This window comes from Rana temporaria, chromosome 11 (genome assembly GCF_905171775.1).
Source record: "Rana temporaria chromosome 11, aRanTem1.1, whole genome shotgun sequence".
NCBI classification, from domain to species: Eukaryota; Metazoa; Chordata; class Amphibia; order Anura; family Ranidae; genus Rana; species Rana temporaria.
Window position 1 is genome coordinate 138,271,738 of NC_053499.1, and position 12,434 is coordinate 138,284,171.

A 12,434-nucleotide genomic window follows, 5' to 3' on the forward strand; every position below is an offset into this window, starting at 1 on the left:
TAAAGTATTCCAAATCTGAATGTAATGACCATAAATTTTGCATATTTAGGTCAATACAAAAATATATCTTGTAGAAGACATACAATGAGTATAGACTTTATTGTATCCTCTTTTCTTGTTATAGACAACTGACACTAATTACCATTTAAGGGTAAAGGCTCACTATATACACCTTGTTCTTTATTTTAAAGAAGATTGTTTAAATCAAGGACATACATTCATATTACCAGTATAGACATGTGTTGGGTTTGTTTTTAATGGTGTCCAAACTAGAGTAACCTCTCAACCGATCTTCATCCTTCTGGCTGCCCTAAACTGATGGCAGGAGAACTATGGTTTCTTTGGCTCACCACCCATTGGCATTTTTAAATAAACTCTCAAAAACGTTGCATCTTCTGCTTATTCATACTTGGAAAAAGTGGTAGATATTTATTGCTATTACATTGAAAAATGTCTCCTCCTATCTAAATCAATAGGACAACTTTTTAATAGCTTAGATGCCAGTTCAAAAGTAGTATATATAGCTATGTGCTCTTTGTGAAGATCCTTGTATTATATACACTCATCCAATCACAAATTTGGAATTTCATCATTGATAATTTAAGGTAATGCAGTGAGCTGTAATGTACACCGCTGGCTAATCAACCCCAATGTGTCCATGAAGACAATTTACTAGAACAGTATTTGTTGGAATGCTTCCATTCCTACTTTAAGGTACTTGCATTCAAAAGAAGGGGGCCAGTTTTCATCAGAACTTTTAAAGCCATGTATGAAATCGGATTCCTAGCTCATACTATTAAAGAAAAGCTTTCTGTAGCAGGTCCTTATGATTGTCTGAACTTAGTCTATGTTGGACAGCACAGTAGGCAACCTGCTGAAGGGCACGCTGCTGTATTGTCAACAACCAAACTCACAAGTACTTTACTATACTTGTTGTATAGAGTATACAAAATGAACCATTTGATCCATCTGGCCGGTCACCTTTGACAGCAAGTAAAATTTTAGGATCTACTTCCTTGAACATCAACTGTCAAAGACAAAGTAAAGACAAATCGGGAAGCTTTTTATCCAGGCGAGAACACACCGAAACAGGAGAAATGAACAACTTGACATATTAACATTTCAACATTACAAATGGTCTTTCTTTGATTGCCTCTTTCAAGCCAAGAATATACACAGTTTACAGCTAAGCATTTAATCTAGATTGCCAACTAGGATTCATGTGTAATATTTTTTTCCTTCTTCTAGAAGACATTTTATAAGTAATTGCAGTCACTATAACCAGCCTGAAAAGTTCAATCACATCAGCGGTGTAGTAAACATAATGAGAAGAGATTTTACATTTTTCACACGGCTTAATAATAGTCTTTGTTATACCCAGAGCCAGCTGTTATAGAAATTGAATGTACACATAGAACGTTTGAACCCCCTGCCTTTGCTAACAAACTTCAGATCAGTAGCTTTGTTCCATCCACATTCAGAAACCCGTTGAGTTTACTATTTTTTGTTGTCATTTACGTTTGGAGAATTACACTTTAGTTCCTTCCCTACAGGGCCTTAAGAAAAAAAACTTTGAGAAAGTTACAATGAAGATATAATTATGGTATTACAACAAGGTAGGAAAAAGATTGAACAAAATGATCGTCCTTTGAGTGTTTAGGGGCCTTTTGCCAATAAAAGGGTCTTAAAATGTAGGCTGCTCTTCATGGTGAGTGATAATACAAAGTATTAAATATGTTCCAACAAACGTGCTTGAGTAACAAAAGCCATTGATACTGCCTTTCATGAGCTGAGATTGTTCAAGCGTAAACAACAGACGGACCCCAATGGATGGAAAGTTTAATTTCCTACCATCTAAATCAAGACATACAAAATCACTTAGTCAATCATACCTAGGTAAAGAAACCTATCACAAAAAGCTCAACAGATACAACTTGAATTTTCTCAGTTCTCTATGTAAAAAAAAAGAGATATTTTGCAAATTAGAGATGCTCTTTATGTGAAGCTCTATTTCATAACATTATAAATATCCCATGAATTTCACACTGAGTATATAGATGATATATCTTTATCCCCATATGACCCCCATACTACGTACATCCAACTAATCATTTATGTCTGCCATCTGTTCCTTGTTGCCTTCCAAATCAATTATTAATAATTCATCTTAATTTTATTCCAATTTAAATAAAGTAACCTTGACGAAAAATACCAAAAGCTATATCACATAATGCACTGATAGTGTATTTTGTGCCTAATAGGGGTCTTACTTTTTTGAAAATCAGAAAAAGAACCTCTAGACTTTGGACAACCTTAAATTTTGCTTTTATCCAAATATTTTGCACATAGGGCACTAATTGTGTATTTTGTGACTATTAGGGGGTCTTACTTTTTTGAAAATCAGAAAAAGAACCTTTAGACTTTGGACAACCTTAAAATGTACTTGTATCCAAATATTTTGCACATAATGCACTAATAGTGTATTTTGTGACTTTTAGGGGTCTTACTTTTTTGAAATTCAGAAAAAGAACCTGTAGACTTTGGACAACCTTAAAATGTACTTGTATCCAAACATTTTGCACATAATGCACTAATAGTGTATTTTGTGACTATTACGATATTTACTTTTTGTTTTGAAAATCAGAAGAAGAACCTCTAGACTTTGGACAACCTTATAGTTTACTTGTGATTTATTCAAACATTTTATCTGGTAGCCAAAGTCATCTGTGTACATCGAATATGTACGGTGAACTAACTGACCTACAACCCTAGAAAGGACCTACTTGCCCCAGAGATCTCCAAACTATTATTTGCAGACTCATTAAAAAGCCAGTAAACTTGTCAGGCGTCCTGTGAGTATTCCTTGACTGTCGAGCGAAAGCGAAGAATCAATAATTACGAAGCAGATGACAGACAGAAAATGCCATCTTTACAGGTATGACTCAAAGACTGTTGTTTAGGCTGTCACAAGGATCATCCTTTTTCAAAACGTAAGGTAATGGAAGGCAAAGGTACATTTTTTTTTTATTCAAAAAGTCTCCGAAAGCTGGTTACTTAATTTACCAGATTAAAAAAAAAAAAAATTGGCCATTTTCCAATACGGCCAGAAATGTGTTTTTCACAAAGCTGTCACAAGAATCATCCTTTTAACACTTAAGGTAATGAAAGGCAAAGGTAAGGCTTTTTTTTTTACTATTCAAAAAGTCTTACAAAACTGGTTACTTAATTTACTTTTTTTTTTTTTTACTTTAGAAAATCATTTAAAAAATGGGAGTTGATTGGCTGTTTTCCAATACTCCCATAATTGTGTTTTTTTTTTACAAAGCTGTCACAAAAAATCATCCTTTTTGAAAATTTAAGGTAATGGAAGGCAAAAGTAAAGTTTTTTTTTTTAATTCTTTTTACAGGTATGGCTCAAAGACTGTTCTGTCACACGGATCATCCTTTTTGAAAACTTAAGGTAATGGGAGGCACAGGTAAAGCCTATATATATAGTTTCATAAAGTCTCCCAAAACTGGTTACTTAATTTAGTGGACTAAAAAAAAAAAAAAAATAGGTGTTGATTGGCCCTTTCCCAATACTTCCATAAAAGTGTTTTTCACAAAACAGTAAGACCTTTTTTCAATATAAGTCATCATATAATAACATAAAATGTAGCATTTTGGCCCTCAATTGGTTAAAAAAAAAATGACTGTACAGTTGTGTCTATAGGAAGTAAACCACTGAGTTGCTTAATGATGGCACACTTCTATTTGGCTGTATCCAAAATTTGCATAAGATACCAAAAACACCGCGATATGGAAATGAGACAGCGCACGTGCGATCATAAAATATTTATACTTTTTTTTGTCTCTCCTAGTTACACCTGCCCTTCTCTGCCATCTTATCTTTTGAGCATCAATTAAAATGCAGCAACACGTCTCAAATTAAATCTATCTGAGATGTATATATGGAAATACCCACAAACGTCCCACATTTGATATTCATCCGGCGGTGCCGTGCCGCAAAAATAATTAAAGAAAGGACAGACCTCCAGTGGACACATCAAATCCTAGTGCTCATGAAGAAAAAAAAAATCCGGGAGGCAATTTTGGGCTGTAAAATCCCTTATGGATATGAATAGGTATGAATCTATATTTCTATATTTCTTTTTTTCAAAGGTTTCGAAAAAAAAACCCCGAACTGTTATTTGAATGCCAGTTCTGAGGACCTAGTGAGATGTAACCAGCGTGGTGCCGGTGCTAATTTTGTGTAATGTTTTATATATGGCTTCTGTGATATAAAAATGTGATAGACAACTTTTTTTTATTCATAGTCAACCTACCTGAAGCTCAGCTTGAGGTATGAATCGCTGAGTAGATGGATAACTAGGGACAACCGGTAACTCCTTTAAACTGCATGCAAAAAAAAAAAAATGGTTGCAACCCAGAGCTCCAACAGGTTTCAAACAAAATTTTGTAGACACTTCTCATTTCCTCTTAGAACATATTCAAATATTGGCAACTTCACCTGCCCAGAAACAGGTAGGCTGTTCCTCTATTCTGCGAACCTGTTGGATTATACGGTAAGCCTCTCCATGCATCCATGCAAAACCTTTCCATACGATTTGACTGTCCCTCTCGTACTTTAATATTACAGTTTTTGCGTGGCTCTTTCCATCATTTTTCTGTAATTAATTCCGATGCTTATCTATTGCAGTGCTCTCCGGATTTGCATGGTGCTGCAGCGGCTTAACCCTTCGGTGCCAATGGAAAAAGGGAGAATAGACACCGGGCTTCAGCAATACCAGTGGTGGGAATCCAGAATCTGTTCTATTGCACCATCAAGTGTCATCAACGCAAGACGTTTCCGTAGTGCACGGGTCCCTAGATGCAAGAGCCGGAGCAGAGCATTAAGCTCCAGGCACATAAGGCTACGTCTAGCCACCACTTCATATTTTAATGATGTCTCTAACCTGCCAGGGATAAGTTTTTTGGAATTGCTGGGGTTTTGTAGGAAGTCAAAGGAGAGATGAGGAAAGGAGAGGAAGGAAAGTACCTGCCACCTACAGCTAGAATCTGACAAGCAGCTGCAATCAAATTAGAATATCTAAATAGTCGACTCCAAGCAAGTGTCATGCAGTAGGTGTAAATCTTACAGGTCCTCACCCCACCTGTTCCCTCTCGATCTGAAGGACCCCCCCCCCCCTTAGACTGATCTCCATCAATTTACATAGGAGGGTCGCCAATGATATTTATCCTCAGCACGCAAAAAAAAACATTACAGGACATGATGGCAAGCTGACATCTGCTTGAAATGCAAACAGTGATAAAATGTAAAGGGATGGGGGGGAGGGGGGGGGGACTCTGCATCACTATCACACCAAACTCTGATGGACCTTATACTGCAGGATGACCCCAAGCAGTCGCCTTAATCATAAGAAACTCTGAGATTAAATGAGACCCCCCTAAAAAGTGCACCACAAATAAAAGAAAAAGAGGAAGGTAGGTACTTACTGTGCCAGTGATCAGTTTGTTCCTCCGGCCAATAAAAAAAAATATAAAAAAAGAACAATAATGATTGACTTCTAATAGTGCCAAAGCTGGATCCTGGATAAGCCCCTCACTCAGCCAGGCTCCTGATCCTATTCATAGTGATGCACTCTCTTCTCTTCTCCGGCTCTATGGGTCCTGATGAATAAGATGCAGGTCTGTGTCTCCGCACATCAGCAGTGCATTGAGAAAGGGAGAGAGAGAGAGAGCAAAGGAAAAAAGAGAAAAAAAAAAAGAAAAGCACACGCAGACAAAAGAGGCGAGAGGGATATTCCCAGTAAATCCTCGAATTTTATCAGTGAGCTGCTCCAATGTGCCTGGCTGCTGAGCAAAACAGTGAAGGGTTTGAGAAAGTGATCTTACCAAGAGCCTCCCCTGTCAGCTCTTATTGGGCTGCCAGTCTGGGGAGGCTGGTCCGTCGATTGAACATTCATGGACGCTTTTTCTTTTTTTCTTTTTTTTTTCCCTTTCCTTTCCTTTTCTCTCCTTCTTCTTCTTTATTATCATTTCAAGCCAAGTGCCCAACTTTTCTTGTCATTGTTGATTCAATCGTTGTCCTGACGGCAGGCAGGCGACCGTTAACCCCTCGGCTGCCGAGGGATTAGGCTGATCCCCCCCTGGGATTGTAATTAATATCAGGGGGGTGTTTTTAATTGATTGATATAGATAGGATGTTGGAATGATCCAGGGGTCCTCCTGGGGGGTTGTTATTTAAAGGGTCCCAGGGTGATTAACCCTTGCAGCTATGGGAAAGAGTGATGATGGATTGGCAGGGGTGTTGGTGATGATATGGCTCTGTATAAAAATAAATACAAAATATAACAATACATAAAAAACATAGAAATACATTAATATAAAACTAGCTAAAAAATATAAATATAAACAAAATGTAAAATAAATAAAAAATATATATATATAAAAATTAATGACTATACAAAGATACAGGGTGATTAACCCTTGCAGCAATGGGAAAGAGTGATGATGGATTGGCAGGGGTGTTGGTGATGATATGGCTCTGTATAAAAATAAATACAAAATATAAAAATACATAGAAAACATAGAATTAGATAAATATAAAACTAGATAAAAAATATAAATATAAACAAAATTTAAAAAAAAAAAATATATATATATATAAAAAAATTAATGACTATACAAAGATACAGGGTGATTAACCCTTGCAGCAATGGGAAGGAGTGATGATGGATTGGCAGGGGTGTTTGTGATGATATGGCTCTGTATAAATATATATAAAAATACATTAAAAAAAACATAGAAATACATTAATATAAAGCTAGCAAAAAAATATAAATATAAACAAAATTTCAAAGAAAAAAAAATATAAAAAAAAAAATAATATACAAAGAGGGTCCCAGGGTGATTAACCCTTGCAGCTATGGGAAAGAGTGATGATGGATTGGCAGGGGTGTTTGTGATGATATGGCTCTGTATAAATATATATAAAAATACATAAAAAAAACATAGAAATACATTAATATAAAGCTAGCAAAAAAATATAAATATAAACAAAATTTCAAAGAAAAAAAAATATAAAAAAAAAAATAATATACAAAGAGGGTCCCAGGGTGATTAACCCTTGCAGCTATGGGAAAGAGTGATGATGGATTGGCAGGGGTGTTTGTGATGATATGGCTCTGTATAAATATATATAAAAATACATAAAAAAAACATAGAAATACATTAATATAAAGCTAGCAAAAAAATATAAATATAAACAAAATTTCAAAGAAAAAAAAATATAAAAAAATAAATAATATACAAAGAGGGTCCCAGGGTGATTAACCCTTGCAGCTATGGGAAAGAGTGATGATGGATTGGCAGGGGTGTTGATGATGATATGGCTCTGAATAAAAATAAATAAAAATAAATAAATACATAAAACATATAAAAATACATAAAAAACATAGAAATACATTAATATAAAACTATCTAAAAAATATAAATATAAACAAAATACAAAAAAATATATGTATAAAAATAAATGAATATACAAAGAGGGTCCCAGGGTGATTAACCCTTGCAGCTATGGGAAAGAGTGATGGAAAAATAAACAAAATTAAAAAATATATAGAAAAATACATTAATATAAAGGTAAATAAGAAAAAATAAAACATAATCATAAATAAATATAAAAATCGATTAAAAATATACAAATTAATAAACAAATTAAAAATAAATAAATACAAATCTAAATCTAAATTTTCATCTAAATAAAAAACATACATATAAATAAACATGTAAATAAATAATTATAAAATATACATAAAAAAAACGTAAAAACTTAAATCCCGGGACGCTTTTGGGATAGCATTACTCTTTAATGGCACCCCAATCACTGCATCATTTTGCCATGATTGACGCATGATAAATTGCGCTGCAATTGCGGAAAATTGCAATGTGCGACAGTTGCATGTTGCGATTTGCCGCGATTGCAGGGGGGTTTGTTATTTAAAGGGTCCCAGGGTGTTTAACCCTTGCAGCTATAGGAAGGAGTGATGATGGATTGGCAGGGGTGATGGTGATGATATGTTTAAAAAATCAAAATATATAAAAAATACATAAATAAAACTAGATAAAAAATATGAATATAAACAAAATTAAGAAGAATAAAAAGAGGGGAAAAAAATCAAAATAAAAAAATATATAAAAATAAATCAAAATATAAAGGTAAATAAAAAAAAAACATAATCATAAATAAATACAAAGAACTGATTAAAAATGTAAAAATAAATAAACAAAATAAAAATAAATAAATAAAAATCTAAATCTAAATTTAAATCTAAATAAAAAACATAAATATAATTAAAAACATAAATAAATAATTATAAAAAAATACATAAAAAAACGATAAAAATAAATATAAAAAAATAAATAAATAGATAAAAAAAGATGTGAATAGATAATGGATGAGATTTACTAAAACTGGAGCACACAGAACATGCCCATGATTCCACAACATTTGATGCACATTTGGGTACCATTATCCTTTATTTGCTGCGATTGTGCCTGCGCTTTGAAATTGTGGCAAATCACAGGACGCTTGTGCGATGCCATTACCAATTACCGATTTTGCCCCGATTGTCGCTTGATAAATTGCGCTGCAATTGCGGCAAATCTCAAAGTGCTGTTGCTCAAAAAGGAGCAGAAGCTTTTTTTAAGCAACAGCATCGCATGTTGCGATTTGCAGCATGATTTATCACTGCAAAATTGCACCACGATTGGGGTGCCATTGAGAAGTAATGGAATCGCACAAGCGTCCTGTGATTTGCCGCGATTTGGGAATTGCGGGAAAAATCATGGCGATTCCGCCAGCGATTCGGATCGCTCAGGAGTGAACGGAGACTCTGAAGCCCAATCCGCTTTGCAGTACCCCATTGCTTCCTTGTATGCTAGACTCTGTAGTGTTCCATGTGCTTTGCCGTCCGCCAATCACTACTTGTCGGGTGAACTTTGGCGCAGGTGTAAAGCGAAGCATCACAGCTGGGGCATGTAAACCACCCCCATGTATGCTGCCTATTGCAGAGGATATGTCTCAAGCATGCATTTTTTTTTTTTACTGCTATGTCTAAACAAGGCCTGAATGGCACCCCAAACGCGATGCGATTTTGCCATTGTTTCGTTATCGGTGTCAGATCTGACCTGACAATCTGACAGCAATCGTTCAGTTTTTGCAAAGCGTTTCCTTAGACTGTGTGTGCTGCGTAAGGCCCCATTCACACTTGTGTAACCTGAAAGTCGCACAACCTATATGTGATTTTGCTGCGACTTTGACACACTTTGAAGCAATGCCTGTGTATCAAGTCACCTCAAAGTCGGACCAAATTAGTGCAGGGACTACCTTGAAGTTGCACAAATATGAACGGTACTCTTTGGAAATCATGGGGTACAACTTGCCATGAGACTTTGCAGCCGCAAGTCGCATGACAAGTTGCACAAGTGTCAAAGGGGCCTTACATTGTCTGCCAGGTTGGGGGGAAATGGGACCATAAGGCTCGGTTTCCACTTGTGCGACTTGTCATGTTTGGGACTGCAAAGTCGCATGGCAAGTCATACCCCATGATTTCCAATGAGTACTGTTCATATCTGTGCGACGTCAAGTCACAGCGACTTCAAAGTAGTCCCTGTACTACTTTGGTCCGACTTTGATGTGACGTGAGGTCCATAGACCTCGAGATTACACCGGCATTGCTTCAAGTCATCAAAACTGCGGCAAACAACTGCGGCAAATTCGTGCAACTTTCGGGTCGCAATAGAGGAACCCTAGGCTAAGTAATATTGGTCGTATGTGATTATTGTTTATTTTCCGATCGATGTGAGTTTCTATCAAAACAGTCTAAATTGTCAACAACCTAATGGGGACCATACAGGCTTTAATTGTATTATTCGATCGATGTGTGATTCGATCAAAAAGATCAAAGTGGCGAACAATCTATTGGTACCCATACAGGCTTAAATTCAATCATTCAATCAATGTGTGATCAGATAACAACGTTTGAATTGGTGAATGATTGCCATACATGGTTAGTTTTTATTTTTCAATCGATGTGCAATCTGACCAAAATGTTCAAATTGGTAAACAACCTAATGGTGGCCATATACGTTTTGTTTGTATTATTCGATCGACATGTGATTCGGTGAACAATCTAATGAAGGCTATACATGGTTAGCGTTTATTATCAAATATAAATGTTTGAATTGGCAAATAATTATATACACAGTTATACACAGTTTGTTTCTTATCCAATTAATCCAAGCAATCTGATCAAAACGTTCAAATCGGCAAACAACCTAATGGTGACTGTGCACCCTTTGATTGATACTATTTGGTCGATGTGTGATTTGATCAAAGTGATTGAATTGGTAAACAATCGAATGCTGGCCTTACATAGTTAGTGTTTATTATCCAATCAATAAGCAGATCGATCGAAATGTTCAAATTAGAAAACAATCTAATGCTGGTCATTCACACATGTATTAAAATCTGATTGATGATCGATTCAATTGAAGCAATTAAATTGGTGAATCGCACAAGTGTCCTGAAAATATGGGCTTTAAGCGTATCATCCAATCAATGTGGGATCCAATCCAAACGCTTGAATTGGTGAACAATCTAATGATGGCAATACGTGTTTTGATCGTATTATCCAATCAATGTTTAAAAATCTTCAAATTGGCAAACAGTTTGGCCATAAACAGTTAGTGTTCATTATCCAATCAATGTCTTATCCATCAAAACTTTTCAAAAAGGGGAACAATCTAACGGTTGCCGTATATACTTTGATTATATGATCTGTTCGATGTAAGATTCAGTCAAGATAACTGAATTGGCAAACAATCTATTGGTGGCCATATACACTTCAATCTTATTTATCGAGCGATGTGCAATTCAATCAAATTGATGAATTCAGCAAACAATCGAATACACATAACTTCCCATCCAACTGATTCAGACTCAATTTAGATTGGATTTATGCAAATTGAGTTTATCGGCCAAGCCAAAATTTACCGATCGTGTTGTATCAATCGACAGCACTGATGAGGCTGTACTGGTGAACACTGGTGAGGTTTCACTGGTGGATACTGATAGGTAGCAATGAGAGGTAGCATTGATGGGTGGTACTGATGGGTGGCACTAAAGGGCATTGATAGGTGGCATTGAAGGGGACTGATAAGTGGCAATGATGGGTGGCAGCAATGGGCACTGATAAGTGGCAGTGATTGGCACTGGTGGGTCGCAGTGATGGGCACTGGTAGGTGACACTAATAAGGCAGCACTGCTGGGTGGCACTGACAATGAGGCACTGATGGGCACTGATTGGTACCACTGGTGGGCATTGATAGGTGGCACTGATTGCTGGCACTCATATGCACTGCTGGGCACTGATTGTTGGCACTGATATGCACTGGTGGTCACTGGTAGATGGCACAGATGAGGTGGCTGTGCCTCTTTCTCTTCGGGACCAATGTCCCTTCCACAGAAGCCGGTGAAAAACGATTACCAATCTTCTGTTTACATCACATGATCAGCTGTCATTGGCTGACAGCTGATCATGTGGTAAGGGGCCCGGATCAGCCCCTTACGCTGATCTGTGATCAGCCGAGTATCATTGATTTGGTGGTCACAGAGCGCACCGCGTGCGTCCCGGAGGGGACGTTCAAAAGGTCGGACATCATATGACAGCGTCCCAGCAAAGTAGGCCCCTGTTGTAGCCGTCATTCGGTTCTAGCGTGGACAGGAAGGAGTTAAAGTGGTTGTAAACCTCGGACATGAAATAACAAAGTATTTCCCTCTAGTGTGCTCTTGTCTCAATCCGGAAAACTAAGGGTCAATTCAGTCTGCTGCTTCCTTCCTCTGATATCTCCATCAGTCACTTCTGACAAGTTTTCCTGACACCAAGAGAAAAAAGGTGACAGGGGAGGCACCTCCAGCTGATTGACAGCCTCAGCTATGTTCCTGTGTGATGTGTGAAGGGGGGTGTGTCCCCTTCCTCCAATCAGCTGTCAGAGCTCCCCTCACGGAATAATGCTGAGTGTAACTTCAGCCAATCACAATCTCCCGTCATGCCAATTAGATGTGGAGAAAACCACATCCAATTCTCACTAGTGTGAACCCAATCTCACTGATCATGTTTTATCGATCGGCAGCTCTGAGAGGCTTTGCTCATGAATTTAATCATATTTCAGTGTGTGTCACATTGTTCAAACAGGTTGTCGACTATAGATCGAGTATTACTATTGGGAGTGATCGATTGTAAAATAAATCAATATAATACACAATCAATCAATAGATTAAATAATTAATAATGACATAATCAATAAATATAATCAATCATTTATTAAAGTCATCATTTATTCTGCCGTAATAGGCAGAACTTCCCTAA

General features: G+C 36.6%; 1 protein-coding gene across 2 annotated transcripts in view; it reads right to left on the reverse strand.

Annotated features, from left to right (window-relative positions):
* CDH8 (cadherin 8) overlaps positions 1-5,921 on the reverse strand; it is a 507,519-nt gene extending 501,598 nt beyond the window's left edge. Inside the window, exon 1 of one of the 2 annotated variants that reach the window (XM_040329195.1) lies at positions 5,497-5,921. The gene's annotated coding sequence lies outside the window, so the exon portion shown is untranslated. Of the gene's footprint in view, positions 1-4,325; positions 4,989-5,496 lie in introns of those variants that run through there. The other variant, XM_040329196.1, reaches the window with a different exon arrangement.
* Between the last annotated feature and the right edge of the window lie 6,513 nt (positions 5,922-12,434).